Genomic DNA, 12,664 nt, shown 5'->3' with positions numbered 1-12,664 from the left:
GCACGAACGTGCAGCAGACTGCACGTTCGTGCAGACTGCTGCACGAACGTGTAGCTAGTGCTACACGATCGTGCAGCACAGCAACTGCACGATCGTGCAGTACACTGCTGCACGAACGTGCAGTCCCTCGTTAGCGGGAATCGACGATTTTGGCTTCCAGAGCCCTGACGCGACGCAGAAACTCGATTTCAGACAATTTCAAGTCGTGTAATCAATCGTGATTCGATTGAATATCAAAACGTAAACTAGGACGTTTAAAAGAGAAATATGATTAAGAGATTACTAAAGTTAAAAGTCGTATTTGAACTATGATTATATTAACCTAAGTTTATAACTTAGAGTTTTGATATTAAGCCTACGTTTATGAATTAAACGTACGTATGATTTGAATTGGAAGTGGATACATCGACGAGGTACGAGATTGACGAGCTGGAATAGTTAAAAGAGTGAATGACGTGTGGAGCTTACGTTTGGATATAAGGAATAGCGATCGTTGTGAGTTAAACTTTACTTTGAGTATTATTACGCAATAGATAGTTTTTATATTATAAATATAATATTAAACTACATCGCATGCTATAGTATTTTATCGATAGAAATGAATCTGTACATCGTATTATCGAATATATATAGATTGTGAAAACTAGTATATGATCCGGGGGAAACAAGCTACCTATTGGGTGTCAATAGGCTGTGTGATCACCAGCGTCCGGGTAAGTCATAGATAGAGATTTCATGGGTCGTATATCATACTTGTTTGTGCATGCGATACAGAGCCTATCTGGTTGAACTATCCCGGGGCCTGTATCTGCGAGTCGGCTGGTTGAACTATCCCGGACTCATATCGATCGATCGTTAGATGTTGTGATAATGTTCATTATGCATACTAAGGTATTAGGGTTTCGATCGGATCAAATGCTCGAAGTATAATATGTTTGTATATATGTGTTTTGTTTTAAATGCGATGTTATTTTCTATAATACCTTAGTAATGTGTTATCTCACTCAGTATTTCCCCAAATACTGACCCCTCACATTGATGTTTTTCAGGTGTTTAGAGTCAGATCAGACAGACCATTTTTGGTGTGCTGGGTACAAGACCCCTTGGTGCTGCAGTAGTATACGTGTGACGAGTCTTAGCCTAGTATAGTTAGGTCTTATAGGTTGTGTACGTATTTAATGTTTGTTTGATGTGATGTCTTTTGGTTGTCAGTTTTGTATTGATCGATAGACGGGCTAGTACGTACAAGTTACGGAAGTGAGATACCCACTATGGTTGTATCGATGGTGTGATATATATGATGTACGTTATGATTGTAAACGTGTCTTCTTATTACATGTTTATAGGATAGTTGTGTTTGCGTTTCCGCGAAAAAGTTAGAGTGGTTTTAGGCTTGCTACGGGTTTCGGAGCTACCACTCCCATTCCCTAGCGCCGGTCTCGGCTCAATAATTTGGGTCGTGACACGATGTCTCCCAATTTGAATCCACAGCTCATGTTTCTAGCACAGAATTAGAAACGTTTGATGTATCTCTGATTACACTTGCCAAAATTAGAGAGATGATGAACAAGTCAAAAGGTGAATACAAATACATCCATGTTGGTTTAGTCCAAGTAGGATTGGTCCCTTTGTTTAATCTCACAGCGGACAGTCATGTGATAGCAGCAGTCTTAGACAAAAGATGGAAAGAATTTAAAGACCAGCTAATATCAGGAGTTCAGACTAACCTAACAAATGGTCCAGTCTGGTTTCAAGCCTCTCCAAATTATTTGATGGCTTTAAGCGATAAATGTTTGGGAAATTCATTAACTCTTAGGATAAAATCCTCTAAGATGAATGGAATGAGTTCTCAGACCAAGTACCTGGCATATCACAATAGGATTGTCTTTAGACTTATCAACACGACAAATCCAGGAGTGAGGAACATTTCTAAAGTAACAGAATTGTTCGAAGAAGGTTCAGATAACTATAAGCAATTCAATAGGAAAGAGATCAATCATGTAGAACTTAGCTGGCCCAAGAGTTGGGTACTTACAGAACCAGCTGAATCTTCAAGACAAATAGGATCTTCTCAAATAACCCAAAGAGGAAAAGACATTATTCTGAATCTCGAAGAGCCTATGAGAACTTTTAGAATCTTTGATCCTATTCTCAGGAGATCATTATCCTCTAGAAACATGTTTAATTCTACGATTGTAGACCAACTACCTAGAAGATCAGTGTCTAGTACAACTGAAAATAGGATAGAAATTCCTAGAACATCAATAAGAGAAGAAGATGGACAGTCATCTGATAATAGGAGAATTATAGGCTACAAAGAAATAAGTCTACCTATCTATGCAGATAAAGAAGAAGGTCAGGAAAGTGTAAGATTAGTGAGACAAACAATAATACTTCCTGAGGTTGTTCGAAAAATCCAAACAATTTCGCAATAACGTTCAATGCCTTTTGAAGATATTTGGAATATGTTATCACCTATTCAAATGGCCTCACAAAAGATCTTTAGCCTGGAAAAAACCAACTTGAGCACTTATATTTCACTAACATTCAAATTTTCAGGTTATTATGATTATTGTTTAGATGCGTTAATTGACACAGGAGCAACAATCAGTAGTGCAAGACCTAATGCATTACCAGATGAATGTTGGAAGCCATTGGCCAACCCTATTGTTTTACGCATGGCAGGAGGTGAGGTAAATCTAGTAACACATTTTGCTGAAAAGGTTCCTGTTATCATTAATGAAAAACAATTCATTATTGATAAGATTTTAGCCTTTCCTGAACTAGATGCAGATATTATTTTAGGAAATTCTTTCCTAAAAGGGCAAAAAAACCGTCCTTTTGTGCAAGATGATGTATTTATCTCAATTGCAGGTGTCAGAATCACAACTCTTAAATGTCCGCAATTAAAGTTAAAATTTGATTTTTATCCGGTAAAAGTTTCTGAGTTGTGTGGATCTATACCTTGTGAACCAGCATACAGAGTGCGAGCACAGCGTGGTGAGTCATGGATAGATTGTTTATTTGGATCAGAAATAAAAAAATGATACCAATGTCACGACCCATTTTCATGAATCGCGACCGGCGCTAGGGTATGGGTAATGTAGTACCGAAACCCATAGCTAGCCTTTCATTTAATTCATAAACACATAAACCTGCAGAAAATCAATGCTCGGGGGCAACCGAGACTTCAGCCTAAACTAGCAATTATAATAATCAACAGTTAATATAACATGCTTATTCAATTTTGGGTCTAAATAGGCATAACATAAATAATCCAGAATAAATACATAACATGCCAGAGCAATATAACCCGCCAGACCAATCCGACAAATAACTGTAACAATAATAAAGACGTCTAGTCAACTACTGCGGTCTAAGAATAAAATAGTTGACAGTTTATCAAAATAAATGGAACCTCCGAGGAAAAGTAAATGCGGAGATCACCAGACTCTCTCAGATCATAACCCTGGGAAAAATTGGGAAAACAACGGGGTCAGATATACTGAGATGAGTTCATACCACTATTTACATTTATTAAGTGGAAAACCTTTAAAACGTTTAAAACATTTAATAACGATATTACAGATAATAGTTAGAACCCTAATCCACAATTCTAAATAATAATAGTAATCCAATAGGTCTGGTCCCGAGAGCTGAGCTACACCGAGTTACCACTGACCACACTTATACCAGAGTCCCGAGAGCTGAGCTACACCGAGTTACTCTACCTGGTCCCGAGAGCTATGCTCACACCGAGTTACCACATTTCCATATATACCTTACCCAGATCAATACCGGTGCGCACGCAGTCCTAATGATGCCCATTAGGTAGCATGTTCCAACTAAGAGCCATAATATAAAAACAGTTCGAAATATACGTACAGTATATATATTTAATATTAAAATAACAATTTACTTAATAAAGCGGTAAATAGTAAATATAAACTCACTGCTTGCTAATCCACGTGAAATACCGGCAAGCAACTAACTCTGGTTCGCCTCTGAAGCACGAACAGCAGACGAGTCTAGACAAATAAAATAATTATTAAAATCAGACCCTAACTCTAAAGAGTACTAGACACCACATAGGACTAGCACATATAACATGTCGGAATAAACAATCCACAGCACACACAAATATAACCAATAGGTAATAAAGCCTAATTAAAACAAGTCTATTGAGTTCCCGCTTAAAATCCAATTTATAGATATTATTTAATAACTTTAAATAATAAATAATTTCCAAATAGTGGGCTAGCCGAGTTACCAATAATTACCAAGCTAACCTCACTGGTCGGGTGACCCAAGTCTAACCCGACTCAAAACAATTATCAATATAAACCCAAGTTTATATTTATAAAATAAATTAACAAAATAATAATCCATTTTAAAAGCGGAACTCAATAACTTCAATTTCAAGTAACCCAAGTTACAACCCCAAAACTCAATCATATTAAGTTAATAAAAGTTTAGGGACTAAATCGTACTTTTGCCAATTAGGGACTAAATTGTACTTTAGTCAATTTGATATCCGAAATCAATTTAATTGCTTTTGTTTATAATTAAAACAAAACATAAAATTACTAATTAAAAACTTAAGTTAAATAAGTTTTAAAACGTTTAGGGACCAAATTGTAATTTAGCCAATTTAAACCAATTTGAAATTTGGATTTAATTATAATTACCCGAGTAATTATATTAGCTAAATTTATAAATAGAAATCGTTTTCAATTTAATAACTATAAATCAAATCTAAATTCAAAAGTTAATATTAGACAATTGCTAAATTCTAACTTTAAGGGTTTAGTTGATTTGGTCAAAATAACTCAAGTAATCAAAATGGCTATTAAGTCATCTTCTCCATTTCAAAAGAAAAGGAATTCCCACCCTTGCCTAAACCTATGCTGCCATTGCCGAACCTTACCAACCCTCTATGTTTCAACACCAAACTCAACCCAAAATACATAAGCAATCATAAGGGATCACTATAATCACCAAGGATGGCAATAAAGCCATGGATCCTATGAACTTAGAATTAAACAAAGAAACACAGTAACTTATAATAAACGAAACCGAGAATTGTGAACATGACGGTTACGAAACTATGGATTCAATCCACAACCGAAAGCTAAATACAACTAACTGGCATTCCATGATTCACAATCATGATCTTAGCAAAATCAAGCCACAAGAAGAAGAAGGCATACGGCAGAAACAAAAAAACTAAAACAGAAATTATAAAGCTTTAAAACGTAAACCGTACGGCGATTGAAACGAGATCGATTACGTACCGTTTAACAAAACCGAGATAGGGAATCGAAGGTACGGGAGTCTAGAACGTCTGGGATCAAACGGAAACAGTTTCGATCTAGAAACGAGAGAGAACGATCAAAAACACTGAGGTGTCGATTAAGGCAAAATCTGGAAATTTGATGAACAAAGGAGCTTACCCGAGCAGCAACTTTGGAGGATGATTACAGCTACGTTTCTCAGCGAAAGAACAAACGAAAAAACGGCTAGGGCTAGCTTGCAGCGTGATCTAGGTTTTCTGTTTAGAAGTCGCTTTTAAATAACGAGTGGAAGCGGGCCGTAAACGAGGTCGAAAAGGGCCAAACGAAGGGGTCCTATGGGCTGTGTGATTCCCGAACGGGAATGGCCTTTCAGGCCATGATTCCCGTTCGGGAATGCCTGGTCTCGAACGAGACCAGGCCCAAAAAATGAGATTCCCGTTCGGGAATTTCAATTCCCGAACGGGAATGACTGAATTCTATTTTTTTTTTATTTTTGATTTAAAAATATAATTGGTTAAACCAATAAAATCACACCCAAACCAAACAACTCGAACCAAGCCACTAATATCGAAATTACTTCAAAACGACCGGGAAAAATGTCGGAATTCAAATGTAAAAAAAAATGTAAAATTTTACGGGATATTACAACCAATTGGTATGAAAATTTGTGTCAAACACAAGATGTAATAGAAAAACCTATTACAAGAAGCATACAACTTGCAGGAAACAAATGGGATAAGTTTCTAAACAAGTTAGTTGATAACTTTAGTGAAGATCCATTAAAGTTATGGGTTCTAAATGGTATAAAAGCCAAACTAAAACTGCAAAATCCTGATATTATCATCAGATCAAAAAAATATAACATATTCTGAAGAAATGATAGAAGAATTTGATAAACAAATTCCTGAATTGCTCGAAAAAGGTTTGATTAGAAATAGTGAAAGTCCACATTCTAGTCCAGCTTTAATGGTAATTAATCCTGCAGAGCAGGTTCGTGGAAAAGCACGAATGGTTATAGACTATCATCAGGTAAATCAAATGACTAAAGAGATGGCTATAAGATTCCTACAGCTGGAGATGTAATTGATAGGTTAAGTCTTAAACAACCATCTATTTTTTCTAAATTTGATTTAAAGAGCGGTTATTGCAGGTAAAAATAGAAGAAGACTCTATACCATTAACAGCCTTTAATGCTCCTCAAGGAATGTATGAATGGTTAGTAATGCCATTCGGTTTGAAAAATGCCCCAGGTATATTTCAATGCAAAATGGATAATGCTTTTAAAGCATTAAAGAAGTTTTGTGTGGTCTACATAGACGATGTGTTAGTTTTTAGCAATAATGAAGCTGAACACATGAGTCGCCTTAAAAAGGTGACTAATATCCTTCAAAAGGAATGTATGATTCTATCTGAAAGAAAGATAGAATGGTTTAAGGAAAAGATAAAATTTCTAGGGATAGAAATAGCAAAAGGAAAAATATGGCTACAAAGTCATATCTCTGAAAAACTTATCAATTTTCCTGATGAATTGGAAGATAGGAAGCAAGTACAAAGATTCTGTGGACTTGCTAACTATGCTAGACAATTCGTGAAAGATTTGTTCAAATACTTAGGAAGGATATCTAAGAAATCTTCTAATAAAACTCCTTGTTATTGGGATGAAGAAGACACTTTATAGCTGTACAACAGGTAAAAGAAAAAATGAAAAATTTGCCATGTTTAAATTTACCCTCTGATACAAATGAGTTAGTCTTAGAAATAGATGCTTCAGAAAAGAGTTGGGGTGCAGTCCTTAGAATCAAAGGACGAAAACCTGAACCTATTTGTAAGTATTGGTCTGGAACCTTTAAAGGTGCAGAATTAAATTATCCAATTCATGAAAAAGAAGTATTAGCGGCAAAAAACGGTATGAAAGCTTTTTATCTCTTCTTAGCACAAAAAAGGTTTATTCTTAGAACATATTCTACTTATGTTAAATGATTTAGAAATCTTAACTTCAAAGAGGCTAGACAAACTAGACTCTTGAGGTTGCAAGAATGGTTTAGTTATTATAGTTTTGATATTGAATACATTGCATCTGATAAAAATGTAATAGTTGATTCTCTTTCTCGTGAACTTTCTGATATTGCAGATGGATCATGCTGCCAAAAACAAGTTATGTTGGATTTGCAAGAAGGAAAGGCATACAAGAAAGAAATGTCCTACGAAGCGAGGAAATGAAGAGAAAGAGAGCGTTGGCTCTGGTCCTAAAAGGACGAACAAGAAAACAAAGGCTTCAAAATATAGTCTTTGTTGGCGGTGCAAGCAACTTGGTCATTTTACTTCCATATGCCCAATAGGAAATGAAGCTGCGAGTTCAAAAGAACTGATAAACCATTAAAAGGTTTATGAAAAGGTTAAAGAAAAATCTTTGGTTCCCCAAGAAGAACGAAAAGAAAAATTCTTGGTTCAAAAGAAAGAGAAGGTGCAAGAGTCTCAAACAACAGGAAGAGACTATTTAGCTGAAGGAGCTGACAAGCATGGCCTATCAAAAGAACGGGCTGCAAAAATTATTGAAGAAATGCATAGGAGAGAAGACTGTTACGACCAACCTTCTTCAAAAGACAACTCTGGTAAAAGTCATGAGGCAAACACCAGCAAGCAGGTTAAAAATTTGAACAGAAAGTATCATCAGATACCAGTGTTCAATGATTTTGAAGATGACTATTCAGACAGTGATGAACTTCTTGATGATGGTCCTGAGTGGGATACGTTGGGTGAACCCTCTGGAAAATATGACTTCAAAGTCAAATATTCATTTGAATAACCATCACATTCTCAGAAAGAAAGAGATTCAAAAAACGAATCTGAAGATATTGATCTTGGAGGATTTCTTGCATCATTAGAAAATCCTGAGGTTGAACAAACCTGGAATTATTATAAAGACAAAAGTCTTGGTATTTCAAAAGATGGATCTAATTTGTGTGCAGGTCTAATAGGTGGAATCCGAAATAAAGATTTTCAGCTAATATCACACTTTGCAGATGAAGTTGTTCAGTACATCCTAAAATTAGAAAAACAACTTGGACTCCGCTCAGCAGGAGAAGAAGATTTCCTTAACCATATTTCTGAGAGGAAAAAACTTCTTGAAAGAATGAATCAATATTTTCCCCCAAATGTAAGATACACCATCAAGAAGAAAATAGTTGATTCGATAGATCGTTCTCTCAAAGACTGTTCTATGTTACAACCTTATATCCATTGGCAGTCACATGGATGGCCTGGTTTGCAAGTTGAAGCAGATATGGTGGTGGAAAGTCTAAAATTCATAGAAGCAGGTCTAACTTCAATTTTAGAAGTGGATTTAGAAACTCCCCGGTCATTATTTCCAGGAATTGTGCAAACGGCTTTAAGTTATGTTAAACAAACATCTAGGTTTGTTACATTTCAAATTGTAAGTACAATGATGGAATATGAAGACGATGGCAAGGTCTGGTATCCTTATCAAATTTGGGATCTTCGTCCTATTACCAATAGAGAGCTTGTGGAACCCCAGAAAGTTAATAGTCAAAATCAAAAGTTAAGGTGGAAAATGTATGAAGAATCAAAGCTCGCAAACAAAGCTCTTCATATTGAATTCCTCAAGTCTGTTCTGGAGAATATAGTTAATAATTCTAACTATATCATTCTCGGAGATGGAAGAATGTTCATAACCATCTGGACCAAAGATCTTGAAGTCATAGATAATGAAAGATTTATTATTGGACGAGAAGAGGCAAAAACATTGCTCTTGAAGCTAGTTAACAGGGATGCTTGTTTGAATTTCAAATCAGAAACCTTTGAGATTTGGAAGATAGTAGCTGAACATAGAGAGGAGCTCTTTGAGAAAGCTAGGAAAGAATTAGATGAAATGAATTGGGACTTGCCTGTCACTCACTCACAGGTGGCATGACAAAAACGTCATGCGTGACGAATGCTTCAATACATAATTGAGGCAGACACCCTTCCCAAAGCACTACATGTGAATTGGCCCCTACTACTTTAGTTAGCGGAGACAACTTTAGTGCTGTGTGGGAATCTAATTATTATAATTTGTGTGCACCAGCTGGACAACAGTACCAGAGACACCAGCTGTCTTGTTTTATTATTGCGCACTACTTTTTGTTAGTGCTTGTAATTATTGTTGCTTTTGAGTTGGCAAACATCACTAGAGGCACCAACTACTAGTGTATTTTCCTATAAATACCCTGAAGTTCTATGAACGAAGGGAGCAGAAATAAATCATAGTGTCTTTTATATCATTTTCTAAAGAGTATTTGCTACTATATACCTTGTTTATTTTACGACAGTCTGTTTTAGTAATGAGTGTTTCATAAGTCCCATAACCAATTGAAGTAAAGCGGGCATTCTTAACATGGAAGAACCTTCTAGCTGCTGGTGACGAGCGTAAAGGAAGTGGAAGCTATTTGCGGAAGCTTAGTGGATCCTGTTCATTGAAGGTATATATTTTTAGATGAATAAATTATTTTATTTATCTGAAGTTGAAACTTGAAATTTTATTATTCCTTAATTGATAAAATTTAGGATTGAAGTTTTAGCTTGAAAGTTTGATGAATGATAATTGCCCTCATCCTGATTGTTTCCATTTAGATCACGGAGTAGGCAAGGAACCAATAATAGGATTATTAAATTATGTTGTTGATCGTCTTAATTCTCTAAGTGTGACTTTAGAAGCTTTAAATAAATCTGTATAAAGTTTTTCTAAACATTTAGAAGAGTTGACTCTTAAACAGAGTGAATTTGAAAATTATTTTCTTAAAGATAGAGAACAATTAGGTTTTGTTACAAGCTCTCGATACTTTCATGAGTATGAGAAGTTCAAGGAGTCTAGAAATAACAGACACAAATTTTAAGGATCTTTGAGTAACTCTTTAGTTCCGCCTTTGAAGGAGTAGGCTCACAATTGATGGTATCAGAGCCTAGTAGATTTCTGAACATTTCTGGACTGTTTTGAAAAAATAAAAGTTGAAGGACTAAAACTGAAATAATTGAAAAGTTTGAAAATCTGATTAAAAGAAAAAGGACCTATGATAAAAAGATATCATAGTGCAAGGACGCAGTATAGACAATTCAAAGCGGAGGGACTTAAAGTAAAAATTAATAAAAGTGTAGGGATGTACAGATGTATTGAGCCGTAGAATTTTCCTTCGCGATAAACTCAATGATCTTTTCTAACAATGGCGACCTCCCGTTGTTATAAAATCATAACTGAGTGACCTTTTTTAACAATTTAAAACACAATTTCTTTTCAGTAATGTCGAATAAACTAAGTGACTCAAATTCAATATCTCTAAATAGTGTGCATCTTTTTACATTTTATGTCCCGTTTAAAGAAAATATATTTTATTTTGCATGTCCCATCTAAGAAGTCTATATCTTGCTTATAGTTGTACTATTTTATATGGAATTTCCACTTTAATCTATTTCTCCTTTTCTAAAATTAATGTCTATAACGTTAAATACAATTTAATAGATAATCATCAATGATAACATAGTAGGTAACACATGAAGGGAGCGAAGAAGCCTCATCGAGATAGGATATCACCGAGTCAAGCGATTAGGAGACCTGGACCGAGATACCATCGTGACAGGATAACTATCATAATCGAACAAGAATCGAAAGGAACCAAACGAACTATAGTATCTCGATATATTATTAGAACCGATACGACAAATGCGATCTAATAAACAACTCGGCCCAATAATGAGCCTGGATAATGACAAAGCTCATAATTTCTTACAAACCGAGATAATAAACTCTCCTAACAATTACTTCTTGGGACCACATACAAGATCTGATACATAGAGAATGTTCCTTGCATCGCGTATCTGACTCAACATTTGAGGCACAACGAGAAGTTTCCACATCAGCTAACCAAATTGTAGGGACCAAAAAAGAGAAATGATCAGCTGCGATAGGTTTGCACAGGGTGAAATTATAAAAAGCACCTTGCGTGCAAACCCTAAGATAATTCTTTTTCACCATTCAACTTCTTCTTCTTTTCTCTTTTGATCGTCGGAGCGAATTGCCGGTGTCCCTCATCGGTATTCGATCTGACATTTACTGTCTCTTGTTCTTCAAGTCTAGTAGCTGGGAGCAGTCGGCAACGATTTATCACTTGGCGCCATCTGTGGAAAACTTTTGTAATATGCCCTATTTTTTTCTCTATTTTGGTTTGTATTCTTGCTTGATAACACCAAACAATGGCAGAAGATATTGTGTTGGAGGGGGTGGAGCCTCCAGGCTCCACAAGAAACGAGACTGGAGTAGTGGAAGGTGGACCTATATGAGGTCGTACTTCTGTGGTAACAAGGTTAACACCTCCAGCAACACTCAGTTTGGAAGCTTGCTAGCATCGAGCAGCGGTACTGGTTTTATCCCTTTGTACGGTTTGGATAGGTATCCCCGACCCAACCCACAGAACCCAGATTTGAGTCATCAGGTGTTGTCGACACCAGGAGTGGTGGCTCCTCAGAGTTTCCTACACAACAACCTGACTCCCGCGCATCTCTCTTTTCCAATAGACGCTACCATGGTGGCTACCGGAACCGGGACAAGGCATTCGGTTGAGATACACCCGACAGTGTTGCAAATGCAAGAATATATGGATTACATGAACCGGCATATGCAGCAGGCCCAATAAATACAGTTGGCAATATTATAACAATATTGTCCAGGATATAGGACACCGACGCCTCCAGTACCAAACCTACCAGTTACAGTTCATGGTGCAAATAGTACCAGGCCTATGCTGAGTGGTGCAGAAGTTCCGGGAGGTGAAGGCCTCTTTTCCCTCTTGCATTCCGACCAATCACAACCTACTCCGCTAAACACTCTGCCACCATCAACAACAATGTTCATCCCAAATAGGAATAATTCGATGCGTTCAGGATGAACCTAGAAGTCGCCACCATCAACGCAAGTTTTTATTCTGTTTGTACCAAAAGTTCCGAGAATGACTCATTTGATATTTTGTGACACTATAATATTGCTAAATTTGGTGATTAGACTTTTAAAAAAATTCATATTTAATAACTATAAGTGTTATTGATACACATTAAAAAACTTCAAATTTTGTAGCCATAAAAAACATAAATTAAATTATAAAAATATTTTTTATATCATAACCTATAAAAGTATAACCAAATCTTTTACACCTTTACCTCTTAATTTATTTATCCTTCTTATTTTTGTTTTTATTATCCATATGTAATTTAATTAATTATCACTTCAATTCTCTACTTCTTTTACTTTAACACTTTTCCTTTTAACTTTTCTTTTATTCAATTTTATAACTTTAACTCCGAGATTTACGTATTACTTATAACCA

This window comes from Mercurialis annua, linkage group LG5 (assembly GCF_937616625.2).
Source record: "Mercurialis annua linkage group LG5, ddMerAnnu1.2, whole genome shotgun sequence".
NCBI classification, from domain to species: Eukaryota; Viridiplantae; Streptophyta; class Magnoliopsida; order Malpighiales; family Euphorbiaceae; genus Mercurialis; species Mercurialis annua.
The sequence above is the reverse complement of the archived record's forward strand: the minus strand, read 5'-3'. Positions refer to the sequence as shown.